This window comes from Uranotaenia lowii, chromosome 2 (genome assembly GCF_029784155.1).
Source record: "Uranotaenia lowii strain MFRU-FL chromosome 2, ASM2978415v1, whole genome shotgun sequence".
Taxonomy (NCBI): Eukaryota; Metazoa; Arthropoda; class Insecta; order Diptera; family Culicidae; genus Uranotaenia; species Uranotaenia lowii.
The window spans coordinates 246,109,111-246,122,781 of record NC_073692.1 but is presented as its reverse complement, the minus strand read 5'-3'; the positions used below and the strand labels follow the sequence as shown (position 1 = coordinate 246,122,781).

Genomic DNA, 13,671 nt, shown 5'->3' with positions numbered 1-13,671 from the left:
AGTCGGCCGGGAATGTTGCAGTATCCCAGATGTCAGCGAAAAGACGGTGCAACATTTGTGCTGATAGGGCAGGGTCGGCTTTCAGCATTTCAGCAGGGATGCAATCGATCCCAGGTGCTTTGTTGGATTTCATGTTTTTGATTGCCGCTTCTATTTCAGCCAGCGAAGGCGCTTCCGAGTTGACGCCATTTATGCGACTTACTGTTGGCGCTTCGAGCTGCAGATTCTGTTGGCCATCGCTATTCGTGACTCGGAAGAGTTGTTCGAAGTGCACAGTCCATCGTTTGAGCTGATCTGTTCGATCGGTCAATAACTGACCTGCTCGGTCTTTTAGCGGCATTCTTGCATTAGTCCTTGCACCACTGAGGCGGCGAGAAATGTCATAAAGTAATCGGATATCTCCATTGGCGGCGGCTCTTTCTCCCTCTTCGGCTAGGGAGTTTGTCCAGGCTCTCTTGTCTCGTCTACAAGCTCGTTTAACTGCCTTTTCCAGCTCCGCATATCGTAAGCGGGCGGCTGCTTTGGCTGACCCGGTACATGCCTGCTCAATTCCGACTTTCGCCTTTCTCCGATCATCGACCATCCTTCAAGTTTCATCCGACATCCATTCACTCCTTCTTCCACAAACTTTACCGAGAGTACCATGGCTCGTCGTGATAAAGGCATTCTTGATTCCACACCACTGTTCTTCGACTGTTCCGTCTGTCGGCAGCTCCGAGGCTCGGGATTCTAGCTGTTCAACGTATGCCCTTTTCACCTCTGGATTCTCCAACCGGCGGACGTCGTAACGACACCCGACTTTCTCCTCGCGCCGTTGGACACGTGCAACTCTCAGTCGTATCTCGCCAAGGACGAGGTGATGGTCAGATGCAATGTCTGCGCTTCGCTTGTTGCGGACATCAAGAAGGCTCCTTCTCCATTTTCGGCTGATGCAGATGTGGTCAATTTGATTTTCTGTTCGGCCATCTCGGGATACCCAAGTGACCTTATGTGCTGGTCGATGGGGGAAGAGCGATCCACCGATCACCATGTTGTTGTTGCCACAAAATTCTACAAACAGCTCTCCGTTTTCGCTCATCTGTCCTAGGCCATGGCCATTTTTTTAATCTTGCAAAATTTTAAACTCGAAAATTTTTCGGCAAAAATTCATTTTTTTCGATTTTTTCCGGTCGGAGGGCGCGCGAAAAACCTTGAATTTTTTGAATCTTGCAAAATTTTAAACTCGAATATTTTACGGCAAAAAATCATTTTTTTCCGGTCGGGGGGCGCGCGAAAAACCTTGAATTTTTTTAATCTTGCAAAATTTTAAACTCGAAAATTTTTCGGCAAAAAATCATTTTTTTCGATTTTTTCCGGTCGGGGGGCGCGCGAAAAACCTTGAATTTTTTGAATCTTGCAAAATTTTAAACTCGAAAATTTTTCGGCAAAAAATAATTTTTTTTCGATTTTTTCCGGTCGGGGGGCGCGCGAAAAACCTTGAATTTTTTGAATCTTGCAAAATTTTAAACTCGAAAATTTTTCGGCCAAAAATCTTTTTTTCGATTTTTTCCGGTCGGGGGGCGCGCGAAAAACCTTGAATTTTTTGAATCTTGCAAAATTTTAAACTCGAAAATTTTTCGGCAATAAATAATTTTTTTCGATTTTTTCCGGTCGGGGGGCGCGCGAAAAACCTTGAATTTTTTTAATCTTGCAAAATTTTAAACTCGAAAATTTTTCGGCAAAAAATCATTTTCTTCAATTTTTTCCGGTCGGTAGGCGCGCGAAAAACCTTGAATTTTTTTAATCTTGCAAAATTATAAACTCGAAAATTTTACGGCAAAAAATCATTTTTTTTCGATTTTTTTCGGTCGTGGGGCGCGCGAAAAACCTTGAATTTTTTGAATCTTGCAAAATTTTAAACTCGAAAATTTTTCGGCAAAAAATCATTTCTTTCGATTTTTTCCGGTCGGGGGGCGCGCGAAAAACCTTGAATTTTTTTAATCTTGCAAAATTATAAACTCGAAAATTTTTCGGCAAAAAATCATTTTTTTGCGATTTTTTCCGGTCGTGGGGCGCGCGGAAAACCTTGAATTTTTTGAATCTTGCAAAATTTTAAACTCGAAAATTTTTCGGCAAAAAATCATTTTTTCGATTTTTTTCGGTCGAGGGGCGCGCGAAAAACCTTGAATTTTTTGAATCTTGCAAAATTTTAAACTCGAAAATTTTTCGGCAATAAATCATTTTTTTCGATTTTTTCCGGTCGGGGGGCGCGCGAAAAACCTTGAATTTTTTGAATCTTGCAAAATTTTAAACTCGAAAGTTTTTCGGCAAAAAATCATTTTTTTTCGATTTTTTCCGGTCGGGAGGCGCGCAAAAACCTTTAATTTTTTGAATCTTGCAAAATTTTAAACTCGAAAATTTTTCGGCAAAAAATCATTTTTTTTTGATTTTTTCCGGTCGGGGGGCACGCGAAAAACCTTGAATTTTTTGAATCTTGCAAAATTTTAAACTCGAAAATTTTTCGGCAAAAAATCATTTTTTTCGATTTTTTCCGGTCGGGGGGCGCGCGAAAAACCTTGAATTTTTTGAATCTTGCAAAATTTTAAACTCGAAAATTTTTCGGCAAAAAATCATTTTTTTCGATTTTTTCCGGTCGGGGGCGCGCGAAAAACCTTGAATTTTTTGAATCTTGTAAAATTTTAAACTCGAAAATTTTTCGGCAAAAAATCATTTTTTTCGATTTTTTCCGGTTCGGGGGGCGCGCGAAAAACCTTGAATTTTTTGAATCTTGCAAAATTTTAAACTCGAAAATTTTTCGGAAAAAAATCATTTTTTTCGATTTTTTTCCGGTTAGGCGGCGCGCGAAAAACCTTGAATTTTTTGAATCTTGCCAAATTTTAAACTCGAAAATTTTTCGGCAAAAAATCATTTTTTTCGATTTTTTCCGGTTGGGGGGCGCGCGAAAAACCTTGAATTTTTTGAATCTTGCAAAATTTTAAACTCGAAAATTTTTCGGCAAAAAATCATTTTTTTCGATTTTTTCCGGTCGGGGGGCGCGCGAAAAACCTTGAATTTTTTGAATCTTGCAAAATTTTAAACTCGAAAATTTTTCGGCAAAAAATCATTTTTTTCGATTTTTTCCGGTCGGGGGGCGCGCGAAAAACCTTGAATTTTTTAATTCTTGCAAAATTTTAAACTCGAAAATTTTTCGGCAAAAAATCATTTTTTTCGATTTTTTCCGGTCAGGGGGCGCGCGAAAAACCTTGAATTTTTTGAATCTTGCAAAATTTTAAACTCGAAAATTTTTCGGCTAAAAATCATTTTTTTTTTTTGATTTTTTCCGGTCGGGGGGCGTGCAAAAAACCTTGAATTTTTTGAATCTTGCAAAATTTTAAAATCGAAAATTTTTCGGCAAAAATCGTTTTTTTCGATTTTTTCCGGTCGGGGGGCGCGCGAAAAACTTTTAATTTTTTGAATCTTGCAAAATATTAAACTCGAAAACTTTTCGGCAAAAAATCATTTTTTTCGATTTTTTCCGGTCGGGGGGCGCGCGAAAAACCTTGAATTTTTTTAATCTTGAAAATTTTAAACTCGAAAATTTTTCGGCAAAAAATCATTTTTTTTCGATTTTTTCCGGTCGGGGGGCGCGCGAAAAACCTTGAATTTTTTGAATCTTGCAAAATTTTAAACTCGAAAATTTTTCGGCAAAAAATAATTTTTTTCGATTTTTTCCGATCGGGGGCGCGCGAAAAACCTTGAATTTTTTGAAATTTGCAAAATTTTAAACTCGAAAATTTTTCGGCAAAAAATCATTTTTTTTTTCGATTTTCCGGTCGGGGGGCGCGCGAAAGCCCTTGAATTTTTTGAATCTTGCAAAATTTTAATCTCGAAAATTTTTCGGCAAAAAATCATTTTTTTCGATTTTTTCCGGTCGGGAGGCGCGCGAAAAACCTTGAATTTTTTTAATCTTGCAAAATTTTAAACTCGAAAATTTTTCGGCAAAAATTCATTTTTTCGATTTTTTCCGGTCGGAGGGCGCGCGAAAAACCTTGAATTTTTTGAATCTTGCAAAATTTTAAACTCGAATATTTTACGGCAAAAAACCTTTTTTTCCGTTTTTTCCGGTCGGGGGGCGCGCGAAAAACCTTGAATTTTTTGAATCTTGCAAAATTTTAAACTCGAAAATTTTTCGGCAAAAAATCATTTTTTTCGATTTTTTCCGGTCGGGGGGCGCGCGAAAAACCTTGAATTTTTTTAATCTTGCAAAATTTTAAACTCGAAAATTTTTCGGCAAAAAATCATTTTTTTCGATTTTTTCCGGTCGGGGGGCGCGCGAAAAACCTTGAATTTTTTGAATCTTGCAAAATTTTAAACTCGAAAATTTTTCGGCCAAAAATCTTTTTTTCGATTTTTTCCGGTCGGGGGGCGCGCGAAAAACCTTGAATTTTTTTAATCTTGCAAAATTTTAAACTCGAAAATTTTTCGGCAAAAAATCATTTTTTTCGATTTTTCCCGGTCGGGGGGCGCGCGAAAAACCTTGAATTTTTTGAATCTTGCAAAATTTTAAACTCGAAAATTTTTCGGCAAAAAATCATTTTTTTCGATTTTTTCCGGTCGGGGGGCGCGCGAAAAACCTTGAATTTTTTAATCTTGCAAAATTTTAAACTCGAAAATTTTTCGGCAAAAAATCATTTTGTTGATACTTACGGTTTTCGGAACGCAATCCGTATTTCAATCAGCAGAAGAATTCTGCTGACCCGTCGGCGAAACCAAAACAGTTTGTTTTGGTTCCGCATGCTTTGAGTCTATTCGCAATTGAAACAATAGCGGTGATGATTGATGATGACAGCTGATGATGGTAAACACGATATAAATGTTTACATCATCACACTGTGAAGCTAAACAACTCAATTTAGGTTCGTGGTAACTCACCAGTGTTGCCAAATATTCTGAGTAGTTAGCTCAGAATATCACACGAAAATGAGAAAACTTATAAGTGAGGATATCACTTCAGTGAATCATGTAAATAGCTATCGCTTATGTTATAAGTAGTTATTTAAGGACTTGACGAACAAAACGAGTAAAGATTAACTCTATTCCACCACTGAAACCTGCGTTTTTCAACACATTTTTTTCGATTTTTTCCGGTCGGGGGGCGCGCAAAAAACCTTTAATTTTTTGAATCTTGCAAAATTTTAAACTCGAAAATTTTCGGCAAAAAATCATTTTTTTCGATTTTTTCCGGTCGGGGGGCGCGCCAAAAATTTGAATTTTTTGAATCTTGCAAAATTTTAAACTTGAAAATTTTTCGGCTAAAGCTTAGTTCTTTTAGAAATGGGACACTTTCATTTGCTTATAGCTCGTTTACTAGTAATCGGACATTCAAAACTTTGATAGCGTTTTGTTGCCTGTAAAAAGTACAATCCGACCTATTTTTTTCAAAATTTAAAGTTTACGCGTTTTTGAGATATTTACGATGCAAGAGAAAAAGGAAAAAATAATTTTGCACAGTTTCATTCAAAATCCACCATTATCAAATTGATAGCTGACAAAACCGTTGATTATTCGTAGAATTAATGTGTGTGAGTGGTGGAAAAGTATGCAAATACTGTCAAAAATGTCCACAAAGTTCAAATCAAGCATTGGGGTGAAGCATATGATCGGCAACTTCGGCTAAGGGTCATCAGGGAGGTCAAGTCTCATACCAGCATTTCGAATTTCAATATGCTAAAAACTAAGGGTAGATCGCTGAAATTTCCAAAAAAATTTTAAAAGCCTAAAAAGAGTAATCTTTTATGTACCCTTCGCAACCTACGATCTATACTAACCGATTATACTTTAAGTTCAATCTCTTGATGATTTTACTTCGTTATTGCCAGATTTTGCCAGCAGAAATTCCATTAAAAACGCTCATAAAGTGGCTCAAAAATAATCAAATTTGTTAATTTAGAAACAGCTGGATTAAGCAAATTGCCCTCAGTTTCTTTTTAAAAATAAGTATTGGTCCAAAAAGTAGCAGAAATTGAAGGAGGAGGATGAAGCCACCTAAAATACAGATTAGACGAAGTATAAGTTTGAAAAACTGATAAATATAATGTCTGAAAAAAGTGTGCGCTGGCCGATTGGAGGTACCAAGAGTAAAGTAGAATTTATTCTCACAAAAAACGATGAATACTTTTTTTCAAATTTTTTCATGAATTATCATAAGATTATTTTCATTTACCTCTTAGAAAGTATTAAGATCAAACGAAAGGTTTTTGAGATACACGCATTCGTAACTGTCCCATTTCTAAAAGAACTAAGCTTTAAAAATCATTTTTTTCGATTTTTTCCGGTCGGGGGGCGCGCGAAAAACCTTGAATTTTTTAAATCTTGCAAAATTTTAAACTCGAAAATTTTTCGGCCAAAAATCATTTTTTTCGATTTAATTTTTTGAATCTTGCAAAATTTTAAACTCGAAAATTTTTCGGCAAAAAATCATTTTCTTCGATTTTTTCCGGTCGGTAGGCGCGCGAAAAACCTTGAATTTTTTTAATCTTGCAAAATTATAAACTCGAAAATTTTACGGCAAAAAATCATTTTTTTTCGATTTTTTTCGGTCGTGGGGCGCGCGAAAAACCTTGAATTTTTTGAATCTTGCAAAATTTTAAACTCGAAAATTTTTCGGCAAAAAATCATTTTTTCGATTTTTTTCCGGTCGGGGGGCGCGCGAAAAATCTTGAATTTTTTGAATCTTGCAAAATTTTAAACTCGAAAATTTTTCGGCAAAAAATCATTTTTTTTCGATTTTTTCCGGTGGGGGGCGCGCGAAAAACCTTGAATTTTATGAATCTTGCAAAATTTTAAACTCGAAAATTTTTCGGCAAAAAATCATTTTTTTTCGATTTTTTCCGGTGGGGGGGCGCGCGAAAAACCTTGAATTTTTTTTAATCTTGCAAACTTTTAAACTCGAAAATTTTTCGGCAAAAAATCATTTTTTTCGATTTTTTCCGGTGGGGGGGCGCGCGAAAAACCTTGAATTTTTTTAATCTTGCAAAACTCGAAAAATTTTCGGCAAAAAATCATTTTTTTCGATTTTTTCCGGTCAGGGGTTGCGCGAAAAACCTAGAATTTTTTTAATCTTGCAAAATTTTAATCTCGAAAATTTTTCGGCAAAAAATCATAATTTTCGATTTTTTCCGGTCGAGGGTCGCGAGGAAAAACCTTGATTTTTTTAAATTTTGAAAATTTTTAAACTCAAAAATTTTTTGGCAAAAAATCATTTTTTTCGATTTTTTCCGGTCGGGAGTCGCGCGAAAACCTTGATTTTTTTAATCTTGCAAAATTTTAAACTCGAAAATATTTCGGCAAAAAATCATTTTTTTCGATTTTTTCCGGTCGGGGTGCGCGCGAAAAACCTTGAATTTTTTTAATCTTGCAAAATTTTAAACTCGAAAATTTTTCGGTAAAAAATCATTTTTTTCGATTTTTTCCGGTCAGGGCGCGCGCGAAAAAGCTTGAATTTTTCGAATCTTGCAAAATTTTAAAATCGAAAATTTTTAGGAAAAAAAACATTTTTTTCGATTTTTTCTAGTCTGGGGTCGCGTGAATAACCTTGAGTTTTTTAAATCTTACGAAATTTCAAATCGAAAATTTTTCGGCAAAAAAACCTTTTTTCGATTTTTTCTGGTCGGGGGATGCGCGAAAAACCTTTAATTTTTCGAATCTTGCAAAATTTTAAATGGATAATTTTTCGGCAAAAAATCATTATTTCAATTTTTTCTTGTCGGGGGTCGCGTGAAAAACCTTGAATTTTTTAAATGTTGCAGAATTTAAAACTCGAAAATTTATCGGCAAAAAATTACTATTTTCGGTTTTTTCTGGTCGGAGGTCGCATGAAAAACCTTGAATTTTTCAAATCTTGCAAAATTTTAAACTTGAAATTTTTGGTTCGATTTTTGTGGTCGGGGGTTGCGTGAAAAACCTTGAACTTTTCGAATTAAACTCGAAAATTTTTCGGCAAAAAATCATTTTTTTTCGATTTTTTCTGGTCGGGCTTCACGTGAAAGACCTTGAATTTTTTCAAATCTTGCAAAATTTTAATGTCGATAATTTTTTGGCAAAAAATCATTTTTTTCGATTTGTCCCGGTGGGGGGTCGGGTGAAAAACTTTGAATAAAAAATTTAAAGTTTTTCAATCTTGCAAAATTTTCAACTCGAAAATCATTCGGCAAAAAATCATTTTCAATTTTTTCTGGTCGGGAGTCGCGTGAAAAACCTTGAATTTTTTGAATCGCTCAAATTTTTAAACATAACAATTTTTTGTATAACATTTTTAAAACCCTCACGTTCTATAAATGGGGGGCTACCATTTAAAAGCAACTAAAAATAGGACACAACTCGAACCATTTTAAGACGATTTTCATAAAAATTGAATCACTAGTACGAAGAAGTTAAGGACGTGTAGACGAAGTCATACTTTTATAAGGATTTATTTAGTTATCGGTTAAACGAAATATACCGAGTCAGCTTGTCTATGAATAATTATAAAAAATAAACTTATTTTTGAACAAAAATACATTCAACGATATTTTTCTAGAATTCATCACATCAAATTATCAAGTTGACAGCCTTCCAAAGGAGTTTCCCCATCTTGTTCGAACCAAACAACGCAAACAACTTGAAAAAGATTAACTCTTCGGCCACGGAGCTACGCTATTCCATTCCTGGGACTCAGGTTTGTGTTTGGCTTGCGATGATAGGGCTATTTTTTCGCAAATTGAATGTTGTAAGTGTCTTTCTCTGATTATAGTTTCATTGGACCAAACCGCTCGATTTCCACCACTTTCTTCTAGAGAAGCCGAAACCCATTCCTGTGCAGAAGCAAAACATGCAAATAAATCCTCTGGAAGGTTAGGAACGGAAAGGATGAAGTGAGGTCTTAGTATAAATAAATAAACATTGCTTCCGCAAACGAGAGACCAGCAGAGTATAAAAACCGTGGCAGAAAACAAAAATTAATCTTGAAGAAAGCATTTTTTCCGACTCTCTAGACTCAACCATCGTCTATTGTAGTGGGTTGGTTTTGGTGCTGTTTTGAGTCTGGCCGTGCGTCCGATTGCGTTTCAGTTCAGCAGCGCCAGGATAGAAGAAATGGGAGGACGCGGCTCTTTTGCACTTTTCGTGCTCGAAAACAACTATTGTTGAAAGCTGCCGGAGGATCGAATTTCGTTTTCCTTCCGAAAATAGCGTTGTTTATCTTTGGCAGTTCGTTAACGTGCACCAAGTACATCAACATTTGAAATATTATGAACACTGACAGTGAGTTGGCAGGGCAATAAAATACTAATTAGGTGCATTCAAGGTAGGGTGAAACCCGTAAAATGGAGGTGTCATATTCGTATGGTTTTCACTGTTACGGCCAAATTGTAACGCTCAAGAATTAATAACCGCTTATTGAGGATTTTAACTTACATACACAACTTTGATTCATTTCCAGGTTAATTTCAACCCGTTTAAAGAGAAAAAGTTGAAAAGATAACAACTGAACATACAAATTTGCGCCTTTTTTTATAATTACTAACATAAAAACTTATTTGGAAATAAGCAGTTTTGTATAACCAGACTTCGTTTGATGGAAATCTAAAAGATATTAGGCAAACACATTAATCTTTTGTGACATCAAAACAATGTTACTTTTTGATATCACTGGATCAAACACTCTAAAATCTAAATACTGATTCCCGAAATGATTAGGGCTAGGTGGGGTAATTATGAACAAAACTACTCAGTTTTTCATATTAGAAATTCTGGAAAGTAACTAAAAATGAATGACTGGTCCCCATCTTCATTTTAAGATTTTTTTTTAATTTTTAAGTTGCAGCTTGTGGGCATAAAACGCTTGTTCATAATTACCCCCTTGTCTTGTAACCGGGCTAGTATAACGGATCACGCAATTAGTAGAAATTGAATTGAATACGTTTTATGGACCTAATATTATTCTTTATCTTTATCTTTATTCTATTATTATCTATATTGCTCAACCAATAATTCTTTTTCATAAGACTTACTCTTGTTTAGATGAGATTGCAGTGTATTTAGACACGATTAATATGAATTTTCTGTATATGTATAAATGATCACGATAAACTCAATTGTCATTGACTTACGTTTCCTCCTTTCGTCAACGTGGCCGACAGCGGCCGGCTGGGCCAATCTTGCAGGATAAGGTTTTGGTTCGAAGCAATTCCCCTCTTAATTCATCCTAGGCTGAACAATTGAACCCAGCAATTATCGCATCTAAGGCGCTCCAGTGCCCCAAACCAGGTGCTGAGCGTGTCTACTTTGACTTGCTCACTCCGAATGTAAACAAGCCTCACTTCTCACTCCTCTGATGCGCAAGGCGGTTTGACACCAACACACTTAAATGAAGCTTCTTTGAGCAGAACTCTGAGATTGATGGCACGTACACTTATGGGCCAATTAGGTAAACATCCCAAGTAACAATTTTAGCTTTATTATGGTCAGCAAAATATCGTTTGGACTATCGCATTAATCTTCATAAAAAGCTAAAGCGCATTTTATAACATCACCTGGACTCTAATAAAGCCAAAATCAGGCTATTTGGCCCTACCCTAGAAACGTCATCAAGACATATAATTGTTGGTCATCAATATTGGTCACCAAAACTTTTAAAAAGCTATTATAAAACATGTTAGAAATTTTTGTTTTTTTTTCGGTTCTGTCAGTTCTCGAAGTTTTTTTTTATTTTTTCCAGCAACCATAATGGTTGATGAATGATGATTGCATTATTCAGATATGATCTGGTAAAATTAATAGCTAAAAAAAACCAATATTTTAACCATATGTTGAGCTTCTTTTCTACTGCCAGTCAAGATTTTAGGTAAAATGTATATGAAATAGTATCTTAAAATAAATGCGCCTCGTCAAATCTGATGGTCAATCATGATGGTATTGATGGAAAAAAGGCCTGAAAAAATATTTTCCAATGCTTGCATTGTGAATCCATCAACATGGCGTCATTTTGAGCCCTTCGATTTTGCAACCAACATGGCGTGAGTCAAATGATAGTTTTATTATGGTTTAATGATGACCCCAGAAAAAGCTACAATTTGACGTTTCTCTCGCAAGCCAACCAATTACACGCTAAGGATGAGTTCCTCATTTATGAGTTGTTAATCATTAGTACAGTAAATGAGGACAGACTTTTTGAATGAAAAGGGACTGATTGTGAATGACCCGTAGAACAAACCATGAGTTGAAGTCAAATTTCGTTGTCTGACGCCATCTTGAAATCCAAGATGGCGGTTTCCGCTGAACTTGAAAATGGTGTAAATGACTTGGAATCGCATGAAATCCCAACAAAATGGGTATCGGGTGAAAGGGCTAAACGAGTAGAAGTCGAATTTCGCTATCAGACGCCATCTTGAAATCCAAGATGGCGGCATCCGCTCAACTTTTAATGCTTTAATGCTGACAAAAAGTCGCATTAAACCACCACTATACGGGTATTGAATGAAAAGGCTAAACTTGAAGATGTCGATTTTTTTCTTTCCGACGCCATCTTGGAATCCAAGATGACAGCTTCCACTGAACTTTAAAATGCTGTAAACTAATGTAAATCATATGAAACTACCACAATATGGGTATTGGGTGAAAAGACCAAACGAGTAGAAGTCGAAATTTACTATCACACGCCATCTTGAAATCCAATATGGCGACTTCCCTTGAACTTAAATATGATTTAAAACACTGAAAACCGCATGAAATCACCACATTATGGGTATTGAGTGAAACGACTCAACTAGAAGAGGTCGAATTTCGCTATCTGACGCCATCATCAATCCCAGACAATATATTTGGGAGTTTCATGCTATTTTCATTCATTTACAGTATTCTTAAGTTCAACTGAAGCCGCCATCCTGGATTTCAAGATAGCGTCAGAATGCAAAAATAAACTTTTTATAGCTTATCCCAATTGACAACTACCCATATTTTGGAGGTTTCATGCGATATTCAATGATTTAGATCATTTTTAAAGTTTATCGAAAGCTGCCATCTTGGATTTCAAGATGGCGTAAGATAGCAATACTCGACTTCTACTCGTTAAGCCCTTTCACCCAATACCAATTTGGGTTTCATGTCATTTTAGTCATTTACTACATTTTAAAGTTTAGCGGAAGCCGCCATCTTGGATTTCAAGATGGCGTCAGATAGCGAAATTCAACTTCTACCGGTTGATTTCTTTCAACTTATACCCCTATAATATGGGTTTTATGCGATTTTCAGTCATTTACAGTATTTTCAAGTTGAGTGGTAGCCGCCATCTTGGATTAAAGTTGGCGACGGGCAACGAAATTTGACTTCTACTCGTTTGTTACTTTCACCTAATAACCATATTGTGAAGGTTACACGATATTTTCAGTAGTTTACAGCTTTGAAAATAAAAGCGGAAGCCGCCATCTTGAATTAATGATGGCGTCAATCAACAATTTTTTTCCTACTATTTGGGCCCTTTCACTCAAAACTCATATTGTAAAGATATTCATACCACTTTTGGTGATTTCAAGTTTTCAAAGATGTATTTTTTTTAATTTTTTTCAGTATTTTTAAAATGGGAGTTCCAATTCAAATATGTGCTATCTCATCTGAGCGTGTCCTGTTTTGATCGAGAACTGTCACTAAGTTTTATGGTGGTTTAATAATCATGCACTGAGTGCTATTATAGAAAGCTTGGAGCAAACTTCTTAGTTTGTGTTTTATTATAGTTTAAAAAGAGCATTCATAACTCTTTCAAAATAACTAAAACAGTATGTTTCATAAAAGTTTTATTAGCGTTTTCAAAACCATCTGAAAACATATTGTCAAAAGAAAAATATAAGCAATCTGCATGACCATAATAAAACCGTCATAAAACGAGCTGCTCAAAAAAATGCCATAATTAAACCATAATAAAACTTCCAAATGCTAGTTGGCTCAATCTGTGTTACTTGGGCATCGGAAACCGTAAGTATCAACACATCTTTTCGAATAATCACAGTTCCGCGATTTTAAAAAAAATACAAAGTAATGTTTTAGGCTTATTTTCAAGTTTTGGATGTTCACAATTACCCCGCATCTTGAAGAGTATGGGATAAATATGAACACTTCTTTGTGCATGGGTGGAAATTTTTTTCAACATAAATCATATCACACCACATGGAGCATTAATCATCAAACGTAAAACTTCAAAAACAACGTTTTATCTCCATTCACATGGACGAGGAAGTCAATTGATAAGACACGTCTCAAAACGATTATCGTTTTTCAGAGACATACATTTTGTTAACAACTGTAACTACATAATTCATACAGTTAGGTTTGCAAGTTATAACTGTAACTTATCAAAAGAAAGACAGACTATCACATTTGATCAGTTTTGAGACCCTACTATGACCCTAGCGGAGCTTACGGCGTTTGTTCGGAATTACCCCTTGTTCATAGTTACCCCACTTAGCCCTATGTAGTGGAAATGATTTATTTTGTGTTTTAGTGGTAATGAAAAGCAACAAACAAGAACTTAAATTGTTAAAATTTTTAAACTTTCGCCGAATTCACAATACTTAATTTAACTCACAAAAACCAGATAACCTGAAAATAATTGTTGTAAAAAAATTACAAACCTAAAAATTCAAAATATTTACTGAAAAAATT

The 13,671-nt window shown here is 35.5% G+C and overlaps 1 protein-coding gene across 1 annotated transcript in view; it reads left to right on the top strand.

Moving 5' to 3' along the window:
- Positions 1 to 13,671, top strand: part of LOC129742479 (uncharacterized) — a 101,868-nt gene that overhangs the window by 63,684 nt on the left and 24,513 nt on the right. The window lies entirely within an intron of this gene.